General features: G+C 46.8%; 1 long non-coding RNA gene across 1 annotated transcript in view; it reads right to left on the reverse strand.

Annotated features, from left to right (window-relative positions):
* Positions 1-524: 524 nt before the first annotated feature.
* The window catches only part of LOC119371852 (uncharacterized), a 113,972-nt gene continuing 102,251 nt past the window's right edge, over positions 525-12,245 (reverse strand). The window contains exon 4 of the long non-coding RNA XR_005179315.2: positions 525-631. This is a non-coding gene — a long non-coding RNA (uncharacterized LOC119371852). The remainder of the gene's footprint in view (positions 632-12,245) is intronic.

Raw genomic sequence — 12,245 nt, forward strand, 5'->3', positions numbered from 1 at the left:
GTGCTTGATTGCTGACCCCAAGGTCGCAGGATCGAATCCCAGCCGCGGCGACCGCATTTCGATGGAGGTACAATCCCTGGGCCCGTGGGCTTTGATTTAGGTGCACGTTAAAGAACCCCAGATGGTCGAACATTCCGAAGCCCTCCGCTACGGCGTCTCTCATAATCGTATCGTGGTTTTGAAACGTAAAGCCCCGACTGTTATAACTATTGCATTTGGTGTGTCTCTTTTGTTCTGTCCATCTCGCGCTGTCGACGAAGCACGGTCGTAATTCTCTGCACCGGTCCTTGCCTGAGTAAAATTCCGAGAGGTAGTAAGACTAGGTGCCGATCAGAAATTGATGAGAGTAGCTAAACAATGTGGAAAGGAATACTTACCATGACCGAGTGAACAATGCCGTTTCTTTAACAAGTCGATGTCATCACGTCGATTCAGACTCCTTGGATGAACTGAATTCAAATGGTGCTAGAGCTTAGCAAGTACATCTACCCACCAAACGAACTCAGTGGCCCAAGGATGGTTCTTTTTTTTTTGTTCTATAGCTCTTTGGTCGAAGGAAGCGTTCTCAGTGTCTCAGAAGAAGACGTCAGGTGCAGGAGCGATGGGCTGTCGATGCACAGTTTGGTGACACCTGCAAAGAGAAAATAGGTAACATCAATATCTCAGCACCTGTTTAACACAAAGTCTCTTAAACGCAAGAAATTTCTAAAGACGATAGGCAGAGGAAAACTTGCTGCGAACATTCGGCATCATATGTTTGCAGACCAGATACACTGCTAGACACCATAACGCGGAATTACATAATCGTCTTAAGCTAGAATTTTCCGTAAGAAAAAAATGTTCAGCCACTCCTGATGCTGGACATTTCATCACTCTGAACGGCCAATGGGGAACATCACGTACAAAAAAAAAAAAAGTTCGCGAATACAGGACTAGAATACCAGTCTTCGGAGATACAAATCTTCCTAAAATGATTCTGCTAATCTTTCTGCTATTATCCTTAAAGCCAAAGGCCTCTGGCATTAAATAGTATACGCGCTCATTTTGCTTTTCACAGGCAGCTTGACCAATGAACACTGTGTAAGGTCGTATTCTGTTGGAACACAGTTCCAAGGCAACGCACTGCAGCCCGAGATCCGTGACAAGTGATATTAACTACCGTACTTGCCCGATTCTAACGCGCACTTTTTTTTTTCACTATATCTAGCCCTCAAATTTGTGTGCGTGTTAGAATCAGGCTCGATAGCAAATTCGGCATCAGGTTTTTTTTTTTTAAATTTTCCTAATGTAAAATTACCTACTCGTTACAATCGTGGACGAGCTAGACTCGTGAAATTAATGTATTCGGTCTCTACGTTTTGCTACTGCTTTGAAAGTACTTTTTCAGAGTCCGAATACCGTCTTCATAGTTTATCCATTGGCCTTTATCTCTCCAGGATCCAAAACATTCTGAAGCTGCAGTGCCTCTTCATCTCCCCACCCCCCTTTATTTGTTTATATATATTTTTTGTGACTATGAAGATTAACGTGTCGCCAATAGGCGTGGCTAGCTGCATTGAAAAAGCTGTGGCTTACACTTGATCGGAGAATAGGTCATTGGTACAAGCGGTAACCTTCACGTCTGAAATATTTTCTAATTATGTGGTTCAGTGCTTGAGAACGAGCTCGAGAACGGTTCACTGCTTGAGAATGAGGCATTATTTTAGGTAGCGCGAAACTTCTTCAAGGACAGACACATAGGGGACAAAATCACAAGCGCTTACTTCAACTGAAAGTTTATCGCGAGACGCGCGTACACATGTAGGTGCAAAGAAACAGAGGCTTGTCGCCTTTGTGTCCGCCCTTAGTAAAGTTCTGCGCTACCTACTCTAATGGCTCATTACAGAACTAGCCCGATAAAATTGTCTGTTGAGCTTTGAAAGTTTTGCAGAAGGACGAAAAGATGAGCGCGTCGGTACGCTTGCATTACGAAAAGAAACCGCGCATAATAACGAAGTCGAAGGAAGGTTGCACGCTCGTCCCGTTTTCAAAGCTTCTTCCCCCGCATCTTCCTTTTATTGCGCTGTTTCTCTCCATACCGATAGTTTTCGCCATTGCAATGAACTCTAAACTGCAACAAATCCCCAATCAGTGCCATTCTCTGCGGTTGGATTTATATTAGGAAAATATGCAAGGAAAGATTTCCCGTCATCATTAGCGTTGCGAATCAGAACATCTCAACACTACAGACACGAGGAAAAATTAATCGCCTTGGACTTCTACACAATACAATTCCTCGGAAAAATATTATGGCGTTGCCCGTTTCTGCATGTCGGCCCACTACGAGAGGAACAGGACACGACATGGCATGACAAGAACTTTATTTTAGTCCCGAGGAACTCAGATCTAGAGAGCCAGAGGCCCCCCACCAAGGTCAAGTTGGTGGCCCCGCCCACGATGGGACACGTCACAATTATTTGCCCGCGCCACTTTTCGCTAGGAAAAACGCTTACAACTACGGTTTTCTTTCCTCGAACGGTGAGCGAGTGGAATTCATTAGCATTCGGTGCATTTGAGTCAAATTATTTCATGACTGTTCTGAAAAACCATTTTTCGTGAATTTTAGCGATCTGGAAGTGTGATGCAATCTTCTTTTTATGCATTATGTTCACTTTACGCAACATTATTTGTGCATGTTTGTATTTTCTTCTTCCTTGCTTGGAGCACGTGGATTGGAGCTTCATCCACGTGCTTAGCAGCGCAACACTTCTGTTGCTACGGACAGCAACCACGATCATGCGTTAATATCCAAGCAACAATGAAACGACGCAACGTGAAATGACAAATGACCTCGATAAAGGATCAGATTGCCACATCAGAAACGGCTGATCGCCAACACGTCCATGATCGAGAGAGAGAGCATCGATTAATAAATTGATTGTTATTGACTATTGAATTGATAATTGATTATTGAAAAACGGTGCATGCAAATTCGCGTGTGACCGATGCACCTTCGAACGCCGCGTTTGTGTACGCTCGCTGGTGCCGTGTTTTTCACGTAGGACATCGCCACCCGAATCTGTGAGTCGTAAGCAAAGCTCCTTGGTCATAACAAGCTCCGCTTGAAAATGATGAACGATTCGAAGTGTTATGTTCTCTATTAGGGGAAAGCAGTAAGCAAGCTGTCCGTGCATAATTCTCTGCAAGCATGAAAAAGTTTAGCTTAATGCCGCCCGGGTCTCGAGCCGTCACCTGAGGCACTGCCATCATCATCGATGGAGGGTTGGACGGGACAGGGGTTAATCCCCTCTCTCTCCGTCCCTACCCGAAAGAAAGTGCTGGATTGACATCAGTTATCAACGAATTAAGGTACTATGCGCACCCTACTATGTGACAGCAGTAAGCTGTCCCGGATTATTCACTAACAGACACAGCACTCTACACAGGAAGGTCACAAAAAGTAGTCCTCGTAAAAGAATAATTAAAGCAACCAACCTCCACAGTGTCTACAGTTACTCGTAGTCTAGCTTATTAAAATATTTTCGTTAAATTTCTAAAAGTCGCACAATGCAAAAGAGCGCGCCCAAGATTCCTAGCGCGAGTACGGTTTCTTTAATCTATGCTCCTATAGTGCCGCAATGCTGCAGGTGTTTTGTGCTCACTATTATAAGCAACCTCATTGTTTTCAATGTGGGCCTCAAAGTAAATCACGAGGACACTTGAATTCGAATTTTAACAATTGGCGGCGACCCTAATCCTTGCATTTTGTGTCTGGGAGGGGCATTCGCACCTCTGCGTTCGCTGTGCCCTGATGTATTCCTTGGGTTAAGTTTGCGTTTCGCCACACTGCCGAAGCCGATCCCAGAGGCCACGTAGAAAGAAGCGCGTGGTTTAGATCTGCTACGCCATGTGTCGCAACGATCCCAGCTGCTCAGAAAACCACCTGCTCCACCAAGGAACTCGTTCAACTAGTGTTCATCAATTTATCCTGACAGTTAATCGACCCGTACTATAAGTAAACTTATGCTCCGATATCATACGTATCCAATATAACTGCTAACTTCAAGCAGAGCCACCGATTTCGCTCCGGTTTCATTTCTTTAGAGGACTCTTTCTGAATGTTCGGAAAACCGGAAGTAAGCGCTCGACCGGAAGGGACTTCAAGATGAAAAAAAAAATATTTGGGGCAACTAGGCACTAGTGGTGAGAAGACAGAGGAAACAGCGGAGCCGGTGGCCTTACCCTTACCCTCCTCCTCACTATCACTTCCCTTTCCCACCCCTTTCTGTACTATACTATACATGTCTATGTTCTGCCCTCTCCTCCTCTCTTTTTATCCTCCTCACCCGTACATCACTTCTCCTCACCTTTACTTCACTTTCCCACCCTCTTGCTATACTATAATATACAAGGCTATGCTATGCTTTACCCTCTCCCCTCCTCCTTTCCCCCTCCTATCCCTCACTTCCCTCTATCACCCCCTTGGTATGCTATACTATGCATGACTATGCTATGCTAGGAGCTACTTTGCACATACTTCTCTTTCCCATCCCTTGCTATGTTATACTGTACATGGCTATGCTATGGTTTACCCTCTCACTTCCTCCTTTCCCTCCTCCGCACCCTATTATCAGTCCTCCTCATCCTCACTTCCCTCTCCCATCCCATCCCTAAACTATACTATACAAGACTATGCAATGCTTTACCATCTCCTCTCCTCCCTTCCTCCTCACTCTCAAGTCCCTCCTCCTCCCTTCCCTGTTTCACCCCTTTACTATACCACGGCCGCTGGATCAAAGCGCACAAGGTGCGGCCTGTTGCGTGCGCCGAAAACAGCGGGAGAGGCCTAGTTCACTTGACTGCCACCGCAGCACCACCGGTCAAGGAGAGTTTGCGCCGGGGAAGCGGTGCGTGTTTGGCGCGCGCAGGCGCGCTATGTCCGCTTCGCAGTGCTGCAAGCGGACACGTCGAGTTTGGTGCCCGCTCAATGCATTCTTTTACGCCGCAACAGGACCTTTTCTCCCATGCAAACGGTTTTGACATCGTGACCTCATGTTTGAAAAGTGGAAAGCGTTAATGACAAAGCCTCTCCCGTCTTCACGGCACAGGATTAATACATGCTTCAAATTCTACAAAATAACCTGAAAGTGATATTGCGCGCTTTTGGGCTATTTGAATATTGCACAATGTTTTCAGCAATTTGAATAGCAAAACATTTTTGTGTTATTTAAATATTGCACCACGTGCATGCAAAAAAATGAAAATGCAAGGTTCCGTGCGTAAAATTAATCATATTTTTATTAACAAAAAACCGCCATTCACTGACCTCCAGTATGCATGTATTTTCTAACAAAGCAGAATAATTTTGCATTGCAAAGTTAATAAAAAATTACAGTTGGTGAAATGCCGTCATGACCTCAAAGGCGCAGCACTTTTCTGGAGAGGGGCTTGTGTGCCAGCCTTACCAGACCGCTGCACAGTTGCGCTGATGTTCCCTGCTCAGTTGGCTAGCAGTGGTCGAAGCAGCCGTTTTAGAAAAAACATCACAGAGGCGGTTTGTGTGCTGAGGGCTGCCCGAACCACACCGTAGTGCACTGCACGTAACTAAATGTGGGAGGAGGGCTGAGTGAAGAACTTTACACAGATTTCCACTTCTCCGGACTTCGATGTCCTTCATCACTTCACTGACAAAGCCACATGCGAGCTTGCAAATTTGCACTATCTCCATTTTGGGATAGCGAAGTTGTCCATTCTCAATCTTCTTTATGAAATCGTACATGCCCCCACACGGCTTTGGTTCTTGTAGGAGAACCTTGCACGCTTCACAGGTCAACTGCAAAATAATAAAATCAAGCAAAGAAAAATTTGCATCAAAAGCACAATGCAACGGCATAGAATACCTTGCTTACTTGGCCTTGCTAAGCAAAAATATATCTATATTTTTTACAGCGGGCAGATGAACATCATGCGGAAAGAACACTGGCATACATGTATATCTGGTGGGGAAGTTATAGTGACCGCCCCCCATCATGGCGAAACCCCTGTCTTGATCCGGGCTTAAACATTTAAGACCAAAGCCTTATATACCGCATTAAACGTGAAATTCGACCGTCAACGTCGCGGACTAGCGATGCGAAAAATCATCGTCACGTGATGACGTCATCATACGACGCCAGAGATCGCCAAAATATCTGACGTCGCGACGTAGCGTCATATAATGACGTCATCACATGACATCGCAGCGTGGTCAGAGGTGGCCCGATTACGGAGGCAATGCAAAACCACGTTAGTGCAGAAAGCTTTCGAAGGGTGGCGAGGCAAGTGTCGGCGTTCCGCGGCGTCAGGGACGAGTGATGCAAAAAATCATCATCACATGACATCGCCATATGACGTCAGAAATCGCCAAAACATGTGACGTCATTGCGACGCCCCGTGACGTAACGTCATATAATGACGTCATCACATGACATCCTAGCATGGTCAAAGGGGGTCTGATCACGAAGGCAATGCAAAACCACGTTAGGTGCGGAAAGCTTTCGAAGGGTGGCGGGGCAGGATCAACACATCGACTGAGAAGAAAAAGATGGCTTTCGCTTTCGAGTCGTCCTAAGTGAATGCATAAGGGACGCTGTGAGTTTTTTCTCCGGGCTGTACTAGGCTTCAGTACAAGTCAGCCCCGAACCCTATCCTTGGTTTTCATTCTTTAAAGACAGGCGAAGGGAACGAAAAGTTGCGAAATATGAGCAATTTCTAGTTCACATACTGCGAATAGCATTTCGAAGAATGCGGAATAGCAGTGAAGGTTTGAGACAGCCTCGGCGTGAACGATGCGCTAGCGCAGCGTTCGAAGGAGGACAACAAAATAGTGCAAAATGTATTCGTCCGTACCTTCTCCTCACATGCACGTGCGAGGTATCCGGCCAGGTATGCTAGGGGAGCTAGCTCGATATCATCCGGTGTAGCAAACGAGACGTGTAGGAACTCCAGCTCATGGGAAAGCCGTTTAGCACCAAGCACTACCGCAAGTGGCATAGCGGTGGTGTCGCCGTCTCTGGCTTTCGGCTTGAGAGGTGCATTCGTTTCTGAGCTATGAGGAGCATTTCCGCTCTTAGCAGCTTGGAGAATTCCAACCTGGTAAAAAAAAGTGGCAAGTTACAAGGACCCCAGCAGCTGCATAGTTACATACCTTTAGAAGCTTTTCGGCTGTGAAGACGGCGGTTCTGGCGTCGACTTTGTCATTGCCTCCATTAAACTGCCGAAAGCAACTGAAGAGAGACTCCACAGGGTCGCTGTTCAAAGCCCGGGTCAAGACGTAGCGAAAGCTGAAAAGGAATTTGTTCGATACTTAGTCAGTATACATATGCGTAACGACGATACAAAATGTGAACGTGGATTTACGAAAAAAAAGAACTTACTGTTGTCTAAGAGGTGTTTGTATCAACGCTACAGTTGACCTTGTAGTCATTAGTGTTGCTTCGTACGTTTCTTTGGTCATTTCTTTTGGTGTTGCCGCCAGAATGCTGGATCTCTTCGATGTAAGTGATGAAATCTACTTCTAGCCACGAAAGGCGGTCGTCGTCGCTAAAGTAGAAGGGTTCTTCACCTTGACCGCTGTGGCTTCACCAGTGCCAATATTGGTGAAGATCGTACCATTTCGACACCATTTTCATGAAGGTGATGGTGGGCAAACAGTCTTGAAATTCTGTCGCATCGGGGTGACCATTGTGGGTTTCTTGTAGGAACTCAAGCGTCGCTATCACGACAGGACGAGAACACTTGCGTAGCCCTTGACACCTTCATCTTCTCTAGGTTGTTCGGCTCAACGTGTGACTGTGTTAGAAACCTCACTGGCTTTACGAGCAGCTGTGACTGAATGCCGAGTAGCTTCTTTAAATAGAAGCCACCTTGAATGAGATTATCTCCGTCGGTCATCTCTCTTTCCACAAAATTGTTTTCTGAGGTTCTTGATCAGGTGATTCGGATCAAAAGACAAAAAAGAGGGTCAGCATGTCTGAATGGGTGTGCACCAACATGCACAAGCGTGCCTTCCCTCCGAAAGGGCCTTGAATAGGGCAACATTTGACTGGTGATTGTCGGTAACAATCCTTGTCACACGGAAGCCCCACCTCTTCGACTGCCTTTACAACAGTCTTTGTCATACAAAGAAGTTGCTCGCTTCTCAAGCAACGGGTAAAGAAGTACCCAACTGGTATGACATAGCAGTCGATAGCCCTCGTAGGACGAAGCACAACAACCTGTTCGCCACTTCAGGTGTTGTCGACGATCGCTGTTCAGGACCCATGTCAACAAGGCCGAAAACCTTGTCAACTTGACGGTCGTACATCACCTTCTGTTGTAATTGCCCATTTCATCTATGATTAGGGAGCAGAAGATTTCTTGTGAACTTGCAACACCCTGAAACTCTGCGCGGAGGCGTTCTGTTATCAGCGATGTGACACCTATTTCCGCCTGTTGAGTGCCCGACGTACTTTGTAGCGTGGCACGACAAGGCAACTTAAAACAGGCGTCTCGTCCTGACATGTTCGTATCCTTTGTTGGAGCACGCTTTCCAGAGCACGCACTCTCTCAGAATTCCTTCACTGTAGACTGGCTTTTTGGAAAAGAAGTTCGAGACCTGATTTTTGATAAATTCTGCAGTTTTTGTGGCCTTCGTTTGCAGCTTTTAGTAAACTCAAAAAAAGAGGCGATTTCTTGTTTACTTTCGAAAGCTTGTAGCCGTTCACGAACCGTCGTGTTGGCTTTGCAGTGTCTGCAGTGAGTGCTTTAGACGGGAAATTTTCCGCTGCAGGCGATTCGTTGTTATTTTCGCCTCTTCCATCGTCCGCTTCAAATCAAGATCTGTTTGAGATGTTTTATCTGTAGCTGAGCTCGTTCGGCGCTCGCTATCAGCAGGCAGCGCAGAGTCAGATGTTACCTCCGAAAATCCAACAGGTGCAACATGTTCGCTGAAGAAATCTTGACGACATCTCCATGCATGCTTTCCTCTGGGTCACTATTGTTCGCGCGAACTGATGCACTGTCATCGGATAGTTCTCTTCGAGGCCGCTTCCTTTCCTAGGAGTGCTTACCTTTTGCATATATGACGGGTAATTGGGGAACACCGTTGGTATAGCAGTTGGCAAGAGCATTCGCAGTTTCGCGCCTTTCTTGTAGTCATTTTCGGTGAAGTGCAGGGAACAAACCAAAGAATGGTCGCTGGGTACCCACCTCGTTTCCTTTCCTCCAGAACCCTGCCTGGAGATGTTTCTGAGCCAAGCTTGTCGGCGTTCAGCATCTGATGGAATTCATGGTAGGCCAAATCGGGATTTTTCTTTGCATTCGACGTGCACAGTGGAACGGAGCAGTTCTTCGGCATGCTGCCGCTGTAACTACGCAGCTGAACTGCGTTTCGGTTTGTGGGAGGCACAACACATTAGAGTCAACGCGATTATCGTTGTTACAAGCTCGTAACCTCACTCCGCTGTGCAAAAAAGGCGCGCTCACAATACCGCGCTTCGTCGGAGGATCCCCCACTACTAGCGCCCCCTCGAAAGTTGCGGCCGGAACTGTCAACAGCGCTCTCCCCTCCTCGCCAACGCTCGGCGGCTCCACGCAACAGGCCGCACCTTGTGCGCTTTGATCCAGCGGCCGTGACTATACTATACTTGCAAGGCTATGCTATGTCAGGAGCTGCTTGGCACATATCCGCTTTCTGTGGGGCATACCCGCCCAGTTTCGCGCGGATGAACCCGGAATTTCGCGAAGCTTAAACAGCTTGCCGTGAAAAGAGTGCCAGTCGTTGTTCGTGCCACTAAAGGATGTTCTCAGAGCGCGAGCATTAGCAGAGGAAAAGTGGGAGCGCAAAACATCCGAGTTCGCGCGGAGCCTACCGGTTGTTTTTGGTCGGCACACCGTATTTACGATTTGGAGTATACCACGTACGCATATGTACTCTGTTATGGGAAAGCTGTACACAGCTGTTCCTTGAAATGACTATCACATTTAAGGCGAAAGCCTTAGATGCCTCATCAAACGCGAAAATTGACCGGCGTCCCGCGTCGGCGTTTGCCGTCGGCGTCCCGCGAGTGATGCAAACAAAAAAAAAACATTACGTGATGACGTCACCATATGACGTCTGCATGACGTAACAGATCGCCAAAACTAGTAACGTCATGACGTCACAGTGACGTGCAGTCACATGATTACGTCATCACATGCATCTTAACTTGGGCAACGGTGGGCCCATCACGGAGGCAGTTCAAAAGTAGGCGAGGTGCCTCCGTTCCTGGAGGCAGTAGTAAAACCATGTTTAGGTGCAGCAAGCTTTCGGGGGGTAGCGTGGCAGAATCAATACATGGACTGAGAAGAAAAAGAAGATGGCTTTCGCCTTCCAGTTGTCTTTAAGTGATAGCATAAGGGACCCTGTGAGTTTTATTGTCCTACTAGTCTAATATTTTGAGGGCGCGTGTTTAGAAAAATTCAGTAGCACTTCCCTAATCGGGGAAATACTAACGATTTCTTTCCTCTATGCCGGAAATTGGACCGTCATCCACGTGCAGCACTTCAGTTGCTACAAGGCAACTACGATGGTCATGGGTTCATATGCAGGCAACAATGAAACGCGATAACGTGAAATGACCAGTGACCTTGATAAGCTCGATAAAAGATCACATTGCCGTATCAGAAACGGCTGATCACAGACAGGCCCACGACCGATAGAGCAACAATTCTTGGAAAACGGCGCATACAGTTACGCATATGTGACCGGCGCACCTTCAAAGGCCTCATTTCTGTGAGCTGTCAGGCGCTTGGTTTCTTTTCTTTGTTATTTTGTCACCCCTAAAATACCAACGAATGAAGGAAGGAAATTTTGAGGGCTCGTTTCTTTGTTTGACACAACCTTAAAGAGCCCCTAAACCACCCAGAGGTCGAAATTTAGTTGTGGCGTTTCAGTTGTGCACGAGTCTACAGCGAACGCACGCGGAGTTGCACGCGCTTTCTCGTTTCGCTCTTTCCTTCGCTAGGCTGCGTTCGTCGGCTGGTCTATCCACCTCTCCGAGTGCCCTTCCTCAGCGTCCGAGGGGGAAACGCAAGAAGCGCGAGCATATGCTAGCAGAAAATAGGCTCTTGTTCGCCCACTGACAGCGTCTCTTGCTCGCGACGTCATCTAATCATACAGGTGACGTCATGATGGCTGTTGTCCATAGAGGAAAGGCACGGAGAGGATCACGCGAGCGTGTGTTGGTGATTTAGGGGCCCTTTTACGAAAACCAGCAGCAACACCCAAACCAACGACATTTGTGAGCCAATGCAAACTTCGCGTAAATAAGGGTGAACAATTCAGAATACCACGTATTCTAATGTGGGAGACCAGCAAGCTTACCTCGAAAGTACGGGAACTTACATGCGCACGTCGCCCAAAAGGTCCTTTTAAAACAATAGTTAAGGTAACGAACCTCCATGGTCTCTAGAATTACGTCTGGTAAGCTTAATAAAATATTTCGTTAAATTTTTAGAAGTCGAGTAACGCAAAAGGCAACGGCAGAGATTTCTAGATCGAGCTCGCTTTCTTTAATCTAAACTACTAGTTGCAGGTGTTTTATGTTCGCGGTAGTGAGCAAAACCATTGTTTTCGAGCTGGTCCTCGAAGCAACGCGAAAAATCATGAGCTTCGGCTTCGAGATTTAAAAGATGTTCTCAATGCGCCAGCATTAGCAGGGAAAGCGGGAAATCAAACATTCCAGAGTTTACATGGAGCCGACCGGTTTGTGGTTGACATACCGATTCACTTCCATAAAGCAGCACTGTCGGCTACGGAATGTGCTCGTATAACATCAGAAGGGAGGACGTTTGGGCGTGTTGGCAGGTCCATCGTACTTCAGGAACGATAGCGCACCAAACGAACTCGAGACACGATGAAGGCAGCTGAAGAAAAGTGAAGAAGTAGACAAGATGAAGATTGTCCTGTCTTCATCTTTTCTCGTGGTTGTTTAGTACGCTATAGATTCTGACGTACGATGCTCGTATAATGCCAGCCCTGTTAGGCACTCGTGTCAAATACTTGCCATTAACGTAATAGAAGGTAATTAGAGGAATTAATGGCAATGATAACGCATTTCTCTCGCGTTTACTGCTAATTCGCCAACGAGTATGACCTTTTTAACGGAAGCGTACATGCCCTTGCTAGAGAATCTTGCGCACGTTGAAGTGACCCATGCATACGAAGACACTACGCTCTGATGGCATCCATAGAATAGAACGTGTCG

Source organism: Rhipicephalus sanguineus, chromosome 10 (genome assembly GCF_013339695.2).
Source record: "Rhipicephalus sanguineus isolate Rsan-2018 chromosome 10, BIME_Rsan_1.4, whole genome shotgun sequence".
Taxonomy (NCBI): Eukaryota; Metazoa; Arthropoda; class Arachnida; order Ixodida; family Ixodidae; genus Rhipicephalus; species Rhipicephalus sanguineus.